Below are 13,860 nucleotides of genomic sequence, written 5' to 3' on the forward strand. Positions count from 1 at the left end.
TAGTCTTACTTGATACGTTATATTACATGGGAAGCATTTTCAAATAAGAGATAATGCTGTAACTTCTTTCTTAATATCCTTGTGTGGATATACGTTATTAACATAAGTGTTCCAGAAATTATCTGAAGCTGCAAAAAATCTGATACGTAATCTTATCAGTCGTTATTCCAGTTATCACCTTGAAATGTTGTGTGTCCCCCAAATAACCAGATTTCCGTGTCAGCTGCGTTGTAATAAACTTCCATCAGCTCTCTAACCATGTCCATCTTCAAGTCTTTTGTCACTTACAGACGGTTACTGCTGTACTCTGATGCTTTTGGAAAACTGTTCCGTCTGCATAGAAATTCATAGCAAGGACGGGCAGGTGCTTCAGAATACAGGTTTCTGAGAACTCTCAGATCGCATCGCTGTACTGCGAAAGAATTTACAGAACCCGAAAGCAAAACCAGATTTGTAAAACCTGCTGACGAAAGAGCAGCATCAACAAGGATTAATTTCAGGGGACGGACGGACCCGATGAGGATCCTTACACGTTTTTATGACTTCTGTTTGAAACGTTGCTGGTTCTTTACTCTCTTGTTCTCCAGATTCAAGGAAACTTTGTCTTAAACCAGCTATGACTCACGGCAGTCTGTGAAGTCTACCTTTGTAAACAAAGATAAAGCAGCTACGTTTTCTCCCTACCTCATCCCTCCAGGCTTTGGAAACTCCCAGTAAGTATGCTTATATTTTCATAGCAACGCATTTGTGTAAGTCCAATAAGAATCTGTTCTCCTTGCGACAGGACACTATTGGAAACACTGGTCATATTACCAAGGCTTTGGCTAGAATATCATATCTGAGAACGACGCGCATAGACTGAGATATGACCAGACAGTGCTAAGGAACAAAGAGTGACTGTATGGAACCAACCCTTGGAAAAATCAGCCTGATAACCTTGCTGGGGTTCCCAACAGCCTTATCGTGTGAGTCAGGAAGATTGCCTCCTGACAGGCCCAGGAACCTCACGAAGAGGGACTGCCCCCCAAATTTATAGGTATTCTAGGTAAGATCGGACAGGGAGGTGTTGGCTTGGCTTCTTAACCTGGAGAGGCTTTTCAGAGTTCCATCTGAGATTCCTTATGAAAAGTTCCAGGAAAGCAGACTTGAAAGAGCCTGGATGGTCAGTCACTATTCCTGCTGCACTCACATAAACAAGAGAGCCGAGTTTATTGCAACTAGACTGAATTTGCAAACAAAATAGTCTTGCTACGGTTGTCCTTGCCACAGATCGGAGCGATTACAGAGAGAACAGGTCTGCTTCAGTAGCACACCTTCACAGGTATATTCTAGCACCGCGGATTATCTTTGATGTTTGTCTTCACCTAGGCTAGATCCTGAATTCTAGTTTCTTCCAGTAGCCGGCTACAACTCCAAACTTCCAGCATTTCTCCCGCCCTCTGACCTGGGATCCTTGAGACCTAAAACCGCCCATCCCACAACCGGGCAGGCCCAAGTGGGGCGACTCGATCCAAACTTCGGAGGGACCACCACTGCAGCTCGCGGGGGGACAGTCTTCGTGCCTGTTGCCGGTGGGCCCCTCAGGACGGTCACCAGAGACGTTCACGCCACAGACCAGGCACGTCTGCCAGGTTGCCGCTGCCCGCCCTCCCCTCACCCGAGGACATTTTGAGCCCTAGATGTGCCCTAGTTATCCCGTCCACGTGGCGGCACTCAGAGCTCAGGAACGGCGTTGTCGTCGGCCCCAGTCTTTAACCTCCGTTGCGTCATGTGACGCGTCACAAGACGTAGGGTGAGTATAGGCCAATGAGGTATTCTGAGAGAGAGGGGCCAGTTTCATACAGGCCTTGTTATGCTTTGAACTACTATTGTTTTATCATGCGTAATGCAGATATTATAATGTTTTTTTATTTTAAGACCCTTGCTTATTTTTTAATATGAAATTTATTGTCAAATTATGTTATTACTGTCATTATAATTGTTTTATTCTATTACAGTTGTTTTATTATTAGTTATTGTTAATTTCTTACCGTGCCCGACTTACGAATTTTATCGGAAGCATCTATGCATAGGAAAAGCATGGTATATGTAGGGTTTGCTATTGTCTCCAGTTTCAGGCATCTATGGGGGGGTCTTGGAATGTACCCCCATAGCTGGGGGGCGGGGGCTGGAGGCCTGACCTTGGGAGTCCGCCTGCATCAGCACCTCTTGAAATGAGACACGACTCTGACCTGACCTGACCTGTCCTCAGGACGAAGACCGGTTGGATGAGATACGGAGCAACCTGCCGGCTCCGGACAGGTTCAAACCCACTGACGCCAGGTACAGGCCACTTGCAGGCCACCAGCTTGAGCGAGGGAAGCCTGAGTGAGGAAGGAGGGCCCACAGTGACCTCCTGACTGAAGACAGACCGGCGCATTAGGCGATCCACCTCGAAATATCCGTAAGCCCTAGCTGACCAGTGGATTACTTACACCCAGATCCAGGTGCCAAAAAAGGAAAATTCCGCATGTTCCTGTCCCTCCTCACCTTCCCCCTTTCCTGCAGCCCCCCTCCCCCCTCCTGGCTGACGGCAGCTTCTCTGCAGCCTTTCCCACTGCTCTCCTGCAGTGCATGCAGGAAACTTCTATGTCCTTTTTTCCACCTCAGGTGAATTCTTTGACGGCCTCTTCTGCAGGCCCCCACCGGATCGGGTTGCCCGCGACACTAGATGGCCCAAGACGTTAAAATATTTCGTGGCGTTACCCAAATCCTTGAACAGATTTCCTGAGCTGGCCCCTGAGATGACCGACCTATTTTCCTAGCTGGACCCTTCAAGTCTGGGACGATGGCTACAAACTGGAGTCCAGACTCTCCTCCCACCTCAATATTTATAGGATTTGTTACCGTAATCCTGTTGAGAAGTGTACTTTCTGGATGACAGTGTGCCCTGTCCCTGCTTTTGGCATATTAGCTCCCCAGGTAGTTCACATCCTCTGACGGAGGCATCACAGGGTGGGTGCAGTGTAAGCCCCCTGTCCCCTCCCCCCCCCACCGCGGTTTCCTTTCTCTTTTTTCTGACGCAGGTGCCCATCTTGAACTTTGATCGCCAAGGCGTCCATTTCAAAGAAGGCTATCTCACAAGAACACATTGCCAGCCACCCTAGGAAAAGGGCCAGGCCACCTCCCCACTCTGCTGTTTTAGAGAGTTCGGTGGACTTCTATAGCTGACCATTTGGACCACTTTTTTTTTCTCTCTCTCTTCCAAAGCTTTAGATTCCTGTTCTTATGTTTTAAATTCAGCAATAAAGAGTGAGCCTGCAAAACCCTGGGCCCGCATCCCTGATCCCAATAAAAGTAGAACCCCAGGCCTGTCCGCGAGTGGGCTCTTGTGCACTCTCTTTCTCCCTCTCTCTCCTCTCTCTCCTCTCTCTTCCTCTCTCCCCGCCCCCAACCCCAGCTACCTCACTGTGTGGCTCCAGGGTTGCTGTAGAACCTCCAGGTCTTGTAAATAACAAATGATGGTCGTTGCAAAAGGGCATTTCAGTCCCTGCCCTCCCAGGCACAGTGTCACCTCCTCCAGGAAGTCTCCCAGGACCAAAGGCTCCAGCTGCAAGCTCCCAAGGAAAGGGTCTTTGGCCAAAAACATTGGCTGCAGAGATTATAATGAGTATGGGGTGGGGGCTGCAGACTGGGGGGCGGGACTGGACGCTGGCCGGACCTGAGGCTGTATTTACACAGTGAGCTCAGAACTGCCTTCAGTGCCACCCCTGCTCTCCCAGCTGCCCCGGGGCTGGCTCTCTGGCTCTCTCCCTCACCCTCGGATGGAATCCTTACTCGTCTCACAAACTAGGAGCCTTTAAACTGCTTTTATTTCAGAGCAGGTGGAGAAATGAAACGAAATCAGGACCGCGATGACCTCAGAAAAGTGTCCCATGGGTTCAGCAAAACCATAGCTTCTCCAATAAGCCGCAGGAGGGAGGAGGGAGGAACGCCCGCTCGCGAGTGGGTCTGCTTCCAGGTCTGGTGCAGCCAGAGCCTGCGGGAGCCTGTGCGGGGAGGGCTGGATTTCCCTTCCAGGATGAGGGCACAGGGACTGGCAGGGAACCGGCTCCATCGAGATGTGGGGTCCCACAGCGCGTCTGCGGTCGGGACAGGACAGCCGGCTCGGCCAAGGGAGGCCGGGGTGGGACAGGGAAACGTTCCGCACGCAGACATCAGACCTTCCTTCTGAAGGGGCGACAGGGAACAAAAGGCGAGGACCAGGGGCATCTGGGATGTCCAGGAGTGCGTGCCTTTGAATTGGCTGGGGGTGGGGGGAGTTGGGCAGGGAATGGCAGCGGGTTGAGCTGCTCCTTTCTGCACCCAGCAGTCCTGGAGTGGCCCGCCCCCCCCCACCCGCCTTCAGCCTGCCCTCTGTGGGTCCTGCTGGGCACCCCAAGGTGGGGGAGGGGTATCAGGGTGATGAGAAACCAGACGAAACTGGTGAACAGGGAAGAGGGGTCAGGGGGCCACTGGTGGGTGTCCCCAGATGACCCAGGGACAGAGAAGAGGGGGCCATGGGCCAGGCCTCGGGCTGCACGGTGTGGGGTACAGAAGGCGGGGGGGGGGGCCAGGCTGGCAGCCACTGGAGGTTTTCGGAGGACAGTTTCCCCAGATTGGTCAGGGGGACAGGAAGCTGACCCCAGGAGAATGGTCTCCATCCCTGGGCAGGACGGCCACAGGGGGAGGCCAGGCCGGAAGATGGCCCTCCACTCAGCTCCTGCCTGCCGCCGAGGCCCCGGCCCCGGCGGAGCAAAGATGTGGGCTGGATGGAGAGGAGCCTGTGGCGGTTCCTGGTGTATTTGGGCCCCGGGGGGCGGTGAGGGGCCGCGGCTGGGGAGCCTAGGAGGCGGTGGGTCCCCCGCAAAGAGTCCTGTGGGGGGTGTGAACATCCCCGGGCCTGCAGAGGCAGCTTGTAAGCCAGAGGCCAGGTGGGTCGTGGGACCTCCACAGACACCCCCCCACACACAGGGACCGGTCCGCGGCAGCCCGGTGGGCTCTTGGACAGTCAGCACCCCGGTCTCGTGTCCCGGTTACCCCTTCAGGATGTAAGGTTGACACGTGGCCCTGGCGGGTCCCGGGAGTCCGGGAGAGTCGAGTGTGTCGGAAGAAAGACGACGTGGGGTGTCCTCCCCACAGGGCTGAGCCCTGGTACCTTTGGGATAGGGTGACAGGAGAAGTGCCCCAAATGGTCGCCAGCGTGAGACCCAAGAGTTGCCCCTCACGCTCAGCCAGGCCTGGCCACATCCAGCCACCCGCTAGGGGACAGGAACCAGGACCCCGGTCACTTCCCCTGTTCACTCGGTGCACCCACGATGGCCAAAGGCTCCAGGAGCCTGTGGGGAGGGCACTGCTTCCCCCTGGTCTGGGACCGAGGACACCTGGGAGGGGCATTGACGGTCACAGGCCAGGCGTTCTCAGGTGACCCGCGGGTCCCCTTGGCTTCTAACGCCTGCCGGGGGTCGCCTGGCCGGAGCCGTGCTGGGGGAGTCAGAGGGACCCTGTCCCTGGGGCCCCGAACCCCTCTGCAGCATGGCCAGCTTGCCCTCTGAGGACCTCCACTGTCCACCTGTTTCCTGCCACCCGCCTTAGGGATGGACTGTGCCGTCCCCACGGCCCGTGGGAGTCAGGGCTGAGAGGGCCCAAGTCACCACCGTGGGGCCACCAGCTGGTCCCTGCAGAGGGTGGAGCAGGGCCAGCCTCTGCCTTGGAGCCCACTCTTCCCGAAGAGCTCCGTGCGACAGGCTACCTCAAGCGTCCCTGACTTTTCTCTGGTTCCCGTCTGCGTCACCCTAGGACTCTGAGCCCCGCGGTCCCTCCCCGTCTCCATCCTGTAGGCTCGGCCTGGGCTCGCTGTGCCCCAGCCGCAGGGCCTGCGGTGTGTTTCCTGCCGTGGGTGCCGTCGTTTCTTTCAGAGCTCACCACCGTCCCCTGGCACAGGGCAGGGCAGGCCTGGGATCAGTGCCCGGGGGGCCCCACGGGCCGGCTGGCGTAGGCTGGGGAGTACGTGACCTGGCGGACTGGGGTAGCTTGGGGGAGGCACAGGTCAGGTCAGGAGAAGATGGGGCCCGTCGTTGGCCTGAGGCCCGGAGGCCCCTCCCAACCGGCCACCCCACCCTCTCCCCGTGGGGGTCTGGGCCCTGCCTGACCCCCTTGCCTTGAAGACGAAACAAACAAGAGCCGCAAAAGGTGTTGACAGGAATGCTCTCTAAGCCACCCCCACCCCCAGCAGAAGGGGAGGGTCCCCTTCCTCAGGGCAGGAATGCTGTGAGGCAGCATGCTAGACATGCTTTTACGTCTTGGGTCTGAACAAAGTCAACTTTGGGGCAACACAAAAGCCACCGAACACACGTGTATTGAGTGTTTACTAAGCGCCTAACCCCTTCCCACCCCAGGAGACCCGCTGCTTCAGGGGACAATTTCTGACAGCGGGGCCTCAGGTCACCCACACACTTCTGTTCCACTTGGCCGCAGATCAGGGGATCCCATGGCCCCCCGCTTGGGTTCGTTAATTCGCCAGAAGGGCTCACAGAACCCAGGCAAACGGTTTACTTGCTAGATCTCCGGTTTATGGTCAAGGCTGTACCACAGGAAGACCGGCCGGGGAGACGCACCGGGAGGGTGGGGGCGGGGGGGTGGGGAGGAGAGAGACACCCCCCCCCCACTTCTGGGTGTGCCACCCTCTGCACAGCTCCCTGTGCGCACCTGCCCGAATCCTGTGGTCCAGGGACCGTCCCGTGCACAGGACGCATCCTTAACTCAGTCCCCAGCCCTTCCCACCTCCCCAGAGGAGGGCTGCGAGTTCCAAGTTGCTAATGAAGCCTTGGCCTTTATATCTGGTGACCGGCCCTCATCCTGAAGCTCTCCAGGAGCCCAACCAGAGTCACCACGTTAGAACAAAAGACACGGGGCGCCCGGGTGGCTCAGTCGGTTAAGCGTCAGGCTCCGGCTCAGGTCACGATCTCGGGGTTCGTGAGTCTGAGCACCTCGGCGGGCTCTGTGCTGACAGGTCAGAGCCTGGAGCCGGCTTTGGATTCTGTGTCTCCCTCTCTCTCTGCCCCTCCCCTGCTCACGCTCTGTCTCCGTCTCAAAAATAAATACACATTAAAAAAAAAAAAAAGAACAAAAGACACTTCTGCCACCCAGGAAATTCCAGGGGATTTGAGTCCTGTGTCAGGATCCAAGGTCAAAGACCAAATATTAGAGCGAGCACCCCTATCACTCAGGAAATCACAGAGGTTTGGGGAGCTCTGCCTTAGGAACCATGGGCAGAGACCAGATATGTATTTTTTACTGTGTCACAGGGTCTCACAGCCCCGGAACCCCTCAGCCTGGTGACTAAGTGAGGTCCTTGAGCGTCCCCCTTCCTGCTGCCCTTGACCTGAAAGGGACCCTCAGCATGGACAAGGCACCAAACCCGGTACCCTCGTTTCTAGCCTTCACCGCCTCCATCATTTTCAGTTTCTAAGCCCCCACCCCCACTTCACACACACACACACACACACACACACACACACACACAGCACTACTAGCTTCGGGATGAAACCCAGCCCTCCAGACGCAGACCTGGCTGACCCAAGGACACCCTTGCTGAGCCCCCTGCACCTGCCAGGCAGGGTGACGTCCAGCCCTCGGTCTGTGGAGCTTGCCACTGCCCTGTCTCCTCTGCCGCGTCCGTGTATCTGATGGAGACTGGCAGGTGGACAGAGGCAGCGGAAAGCTTCACGGGGAAAGAGGCCGCCGGCCGGAGGCTGTGGACCCGGAGAAGCTGGGAGTGACTGACCGGAAGCGGTGCCCTGTGCGTCTGGACCGGGCAGAGCGGGGTTTCCCTGTGGTCCTGAGTTAGATGCAGGGGCAGGAGGTAGAGACGCTTCGGTCGCCGGCTGGGTCCTGACCATCCGGGCAGACAGCTGCACATGGGTGCTTGGGCTTCCCGAGGGGACAGTGGCTGCAGGACAGTGGCCAGAGCCGTCATGTGGGCCGGCCACTCTCCTTTCTGACTTTCCTCCTCTCCAAAGCGACATGCCCACCCCCGCCACCCGGTGCCCAGGACATGCTCAAGCACGTGGCAGGGACCCGCAGGGATGGGGGAGGTACACAAGGAATGAAAATGCCGTACAGAGGGCCGCTAAGTCACCTCTGGGCTCTGGCCCCAGCAGCCGGCTGCATGGTTTTCTAGAACACTTGATTACGCCCCGCCCCAGAACAATCGCCTATAAGCCTGAGAAAGAGAAGAACGGCACTCAAAGTCCAGGGCAAAAATATGCAAACCGCCTCAGGTCAGGCCAGGAGCAGCCGAGGAAAGGGATACGAGGTGGAGTGGACACGGGTCCCTGCGGGCAGGGTGGGAGGGGGAGGAGGGACAGAAGGTGGAGGCAGGGGCCAGGCTGGGGGCAAGAGCAGACCTGGGTGTGTCCGGGGAGACAGATGTGGGCATCCAGCTGTGCCTGGGGGGGGGGGGCAGATTTCCTCTTTCCGTTGCTGTTTTGTGAAGATGCTCCTCTGGGGACCCGAGGAAGCAGAGGGGCGTGTGCTGACTTTGGCCTGGGTCACCTCCCTCTGGCCTGCGCAGGCCCACTCTCTCTCATCGCCCCCTGCCCACCCTCCTGCCCCCCAGGGACCCTGCTACCTGCTTCCCCAGTGCCCCTCTGCACCACTCCCCAGAGATGAATCCGTAATAAATTATCAGCCATGACTGCTATGGGGGTGCTGGGCACCCCAAGGGCCACACAGGAGTCTCCACCTGCAGCCATGGGACCAAAGGGCATGCGCCTGGCTCCCCTGGAGCACTAGTTCAAATCCCAGTTCCGCGACTTACCATGTGACCTCGGGCAAGTTACTTAACCTCTCTGGGCCTGTCTGTACAATAGGAATCAGAACACAGCTCCCTCAAGGGCTGGCAGAAAGGTGAAATGAGTTACCAGAGGGGCTCCTGGGTGGCCCCGTCCATTAAGCGTCTGACTCTTGATTTCAACTCAGGTCATGATCTCACTGTTGGTGAGATTGATCCCAGCTTGGGGGACTGTGCTCTCAGTGCAGAGACTGCCTGGGATTCTCTATCTGTCTGCCCCTCCCCTACTCGCTCTCTGTCTCTTTCTCTCTCTCTCAAAAAAAACTAAACATTAACAACAACAACAACAAAAAAGATGAAATAAGGGGCACCTGGGTGGCTCAGTCCATTAAGTAACCCACTGTTTTTTTTTTCTGCTCAGGTCTGATCTCACAGTTTGTGGGTTCAAGCCCCACATCAGCCTCGGTGCTGATGCGGAGCCTGTGTGGGACATGAGATCTCTCTCTCCCTCTTTCTGTGACCCTCTGCTGCTCTCTCTCTATCTTTGTCTCTCAAAATAAATAAACATTAAATAGAAAACGAAAAGAGGTACTAGATCTGCCTTAACATAAAATAAGAAATCAGCAGAAACCAAGCAGTGCCTGGCGCCTTCCCTGTCTCCCCTCATGACTTGGTCCACCCACCCCATCACCTGATCCGCCCACCCCATCCCCACCGAGCTACAATGCCATCGTCTCCTTCCGTCCCAGAACACAGGCTCCAGAAGGGCAGAGATCTGTGTCTGTTTGGTTCCCTCTTCTTTCCTCGGTGCCCGGCCCAAGCAGGCGCTCCATAAATACAGTGAATGAGTAAATCAATGAATGAAGGAGGTTGGAGTAGTTACCTATTGCTACATAACAAATTACCACAAAATTAGAGGCGTAGCACAAGATAAATTTATTATCTTGCAATTCCGTGGCCCAGGTGGGCAGGAGGCATGGGGAACGGTTTTCTGTTCGGGTGGGAGGTTTGGGAAATAGACCGTAGTGAGGGCTGAACAGTATCGTGAACGTGAGCAGTGCCCCCGAAACATACACTGAAATACTGCTGAAATGCTCCAAAGAATTCTCCTTAATTTTGTGTGTGTAGGTCTTAGCAGTTTAACAGACAGATGAAATCATCATCTGGTAAACGTTTCACACAGAAGAGAAATTTACAAAGCAAACCGTAAAGTTAAAGCCGTCTTTCTCTCCTGTTGGCCCCAATTATATTCCTCACTTCCGGTGGCTTGGACCTTGTTCCTCCAACGTTTACAGACTATGGACAATCCATTGTGGGCATATTAGTCCCCTGGAGTCGCTGTCACACGCTGGAGGCTCCCGGCACTCGTTGGCTGGCGGGTGCATCGGGCCAGTCTCTGCCTGCATTGTCGCACAGCCCCACCGTGTGTCTGTGTCCCCATCTCCCTTTCTGGCACCCCCAAGGCCCTGCGCTGTCGGTGCAGAGCCCACCTCGGGGCTCGAACTCACAAACCAGGAGATCACGACCTGAGCCGAAATCAAGAGTCAGACGCTTAAGCGACCGAATCACCCAGGCGTGCCCTCAGCCCAGTTTTCCCTAATGTTACAGACTAACATAGTCAATATAATTAGCCATTGGAATGAACATTGATATAATCCCTTTAACTAAACTTCCAAACTCCCAGCTCTCAAACTTACTAAAACGTCACCAGATTTCCCACTAATGTCCTTCTCTGGTCCAGGATCTAGTGCACGTTACCAAGGTATTTATTTGTGCTGTCTCCTTGGCCTCCGCTAACCAGTGACAACCAACTAGACAATGTTTACAAGCATTGTCATTTCTTTTTTTTTTTCTATTGTCGGTGAGAGAGAAAAACAGAGTGTGCGTAGCAAGGGACAGAGAGGGGCAGAGAGAGGGGGGCAGAGAGAGAGGGCAGAAAGAGAGAGAGAGACACAGAATCAGAAGCAGGCTTCAGGATCTGAGTGGTCACCAAAGAGCCCAAGGCTGGGTTCGAACCTGTGAACCGTGAAATCATGACCTAACCCAAAGTCGGATGCTTAGCTCACTGAGCCACCCAGGTGCTCCTCAAGCGTTGTAATTTAAGTCATCTGTGTATTAAATCTTATGACCCAGGGGAGCCTGGGGGGCTCAGTCGCTTAAGCATCCGACTTCAGCTCAGGTCATGATCTCATGGTTTGTGAGTTTGAGCCCTGCGTCGGGCTCTGTGCTGACAGCTCAGAGCCTGGAGCCTGCTTCGGATTCTGTGTCTTCCTCTCTCTCTGTCCTCTCCCGCTCACTCTATGTCTCTCTCTCTCTCTCTCTCTCAAAATAAATGAAGGACAACATTAAAAAAATATATATGAACCAGGAAATTGAATGATGTGTGGCCTCGTCTGCCAGCTTGCACATCAACAATAGCTTGGCTTCAATTCCAAGCTACTGCTAAAAAAAAAAAAAAAAAAAAAAAAAAAAAAAAAAAAAAAAAAAGGATCCAAGCTATATTTAAGCCAAGATTGAAACTGAATACTTTGGGAATGAGAACCATCTCGTGGGAATACGTGTGCCTGAGCTCAAGGCACATTTGTAATTTGATTTTCTACAGCCGCTGGGGTGCACATACCTTCCTGCCTATGTAAAGACAGTGACTTTTTCAGCACTTGTAACATCCGATCGAAAATTGTACATACAGTGGAGCCAGTACCCCTCAGTTCAATGAGTTCAATGAGGATCATACAAAATATACCAGTGACCTGTTTAAACTGATTTTATTGTGAAATAAATATTGTGAAAATATGCACAAAATGCATGTCTAAAGTCAAGGAACAAAAAATATTTAGGGACACCTGAGTGGCTCAGTCGGTTAAGCATCTGACTTTGGTTCAGGTCATGATCTCACAGTTGGTGGGTTCGAGCCCTGCATCAGGCTCTGTGCTGACAGCTCAGAGCCTGGAGCCTGCTTCCGATTCTGTGTCTCTTCACTCTCTGCTTCCCCGCCCCCTCACACTCTGTCTCTCTCAAAAATAAACATTAAAAAAATGTTTTTAAAATATTCCCTATGTTATACTTTTCATCTTCACGGCTTGTAACTGGGAGTTTGTACCTCTTAATCTCCTTTATTTCATCCATTTCCCCATCCACCTCCCCAGTACAAACCATGTTTGAGGGAGCAATTTTATTTTACTTTATTTTTTTTTTACTGTTTATTTTTGAGAGAGAGAGAGAGAGAGAGACAGTGTGAGCGGGGGAGGGGAGAGAGAGAGGAAGAGGGAGACGCATAAAACCTGTTGCAGGCTCTGAGCTGTCAGCACACAACCAGATGCCGGGCTCGAACTCACTAAATGTGAGATCATGACCTGAGCGGAAGTTGGAGGCTTAACCGACTGAGCCCCCCAGGCGCCTGTAGAGGGAGTAATTTTAATAAAGCTGCCACTTTCTTGATTGTTCATTTCTTCTTTTAGTTTACTTTTTATTTGAGAGAGGGAGGGCGAGGGGTAAAGCGTGGGAGAGAGAGAGACAGACAGACAGACAGAGACAGAGAGAGAATCTTAAGCAGGCTCCACACTCAGCAGGAGCCAGACTCAGGCTCCATCCCACCAGGACCCTGGGCTCATGACCTCAGCAGAAATCAACAGTTGGATGCTTAACCGACTGAACCACGCACAGGCTTTCATTTCATGTTAAATTGACATTTAAATCACATGCCATAAAATGCACCATTTTTTAATTTGGGGATGTTTATTCTTGAGAGAGAGAGAGAGAGAGAGAGTAGAGAGGGAGTGCGTGCAAGCAGGGACGGGCGGAGCCAGAGGGGGGGACAGAGGATTCAAAATGGGCGCCATGCTGCCAGCAGAGGGCCCCACGCCTGGCTGGAACTCACCAACCCAGAGATCATGACCTGAGCTGAAGTCCGAAGCTTAACCAACTGAACCACCAGGGGCCCCCAAATGCACCATTTTAGAGTGGACAATTCTGGGCGCTTTAGTATATTTACAAGGTCGTGCAACCATCACCACTCCTTAATTCCAAAACATTTGCATCACACCAGAAAGACACTCCACACCCATTAAAAGTCCACATCTCCTTTCAAGCCTCCCCTAACCCCTCCTGGCACCCACTAATCTCCTTTCTGTCTGGATGGGTTTGCCTATTGTGGACATTTCCTGCGAATGGAACCATACAATGTTTGTCCTTTTGTGTCTGGCAGCTTCTGGGGCCGAATGATGCTGCATCGTGGGCAAAGAGGACACTGGCCTATCCGCTCATCCCCTGATGAACACTTGCGTCACTTCACATTCGTTTCACTGTTATAAATAATTCAAAAAAGCCTTGTGGCTAAACCCGTGTCACCTCGGGGTAGGCCAAGGAGTGACAGTGCGATGAAACAACGACAACTAACTCAGACGCCTAAAGAGAAACCGGGGTAGGATGAAGACCAAACGAAACAGGCCCGCGCCCTCGTGCACGCGACTCTGTGACCCGGGGCTGAGGCGGCCGGCGGCCGGGAGGGGGCGCGCGCGGCTCGGCCGCTCGGGTCCCGGCGCCTCCCCCGCGTGGGGACACAGCACCCGCTCTCACCCGCCTTCTGCAGGGGTGGGCGCCGGCGATCCCGCGGGGAGGGTTCCCCTGGAGGCACCCTCAGCGCCCCCCATCCCGTTGCATTTCCCCATTACAAGCACCGCCCGGAACCGCCCACGCAACTCCTTGTTCGTACCCCCCGCTTCTCGCCGGGTCCCCCAGACACCCGAGCACGGGTCTCTGTGGATTCGGGTCCCGGAGACGTCCGGGGTGGAGAACAGGGAGGGGAGCGCGCGGACAGGGGCGGGGAGGCGGAGGACCGGCGGGTCCCAAGCGACCTGCACCTGCACCTGCCGGGAGCCGGGAGTGGGGGAGGGGACCACTTCCAGCAGCAGCTTTAGAGCGACGGGAGGGAGGCGCAGGGGAGCGGGTGTCAGCGCCGCGTGGGGTTTTCTAGAGAGGACCAGCGTCTTCCCTCTGCCAAGGCTGAGGCCGCGCGGCCGGAAGACGGGGGCTGCGACCCGGCGAAGGAG

This window comes from Lynx canadensis, chromosome E3, assembly GCF_007474595.2.
Source record: "Lynx canadensis isolate LIC74 chromosome E3, mLynCan4.pri.v2, whole genome shotgun sequence".
In the NCBI taxonomy this organism is placed as follows: Eukaryota; Metazoa; Chordata; class Mammalia; order Carnivora; family Felidae; genus Lynx; species Lynx canadensis.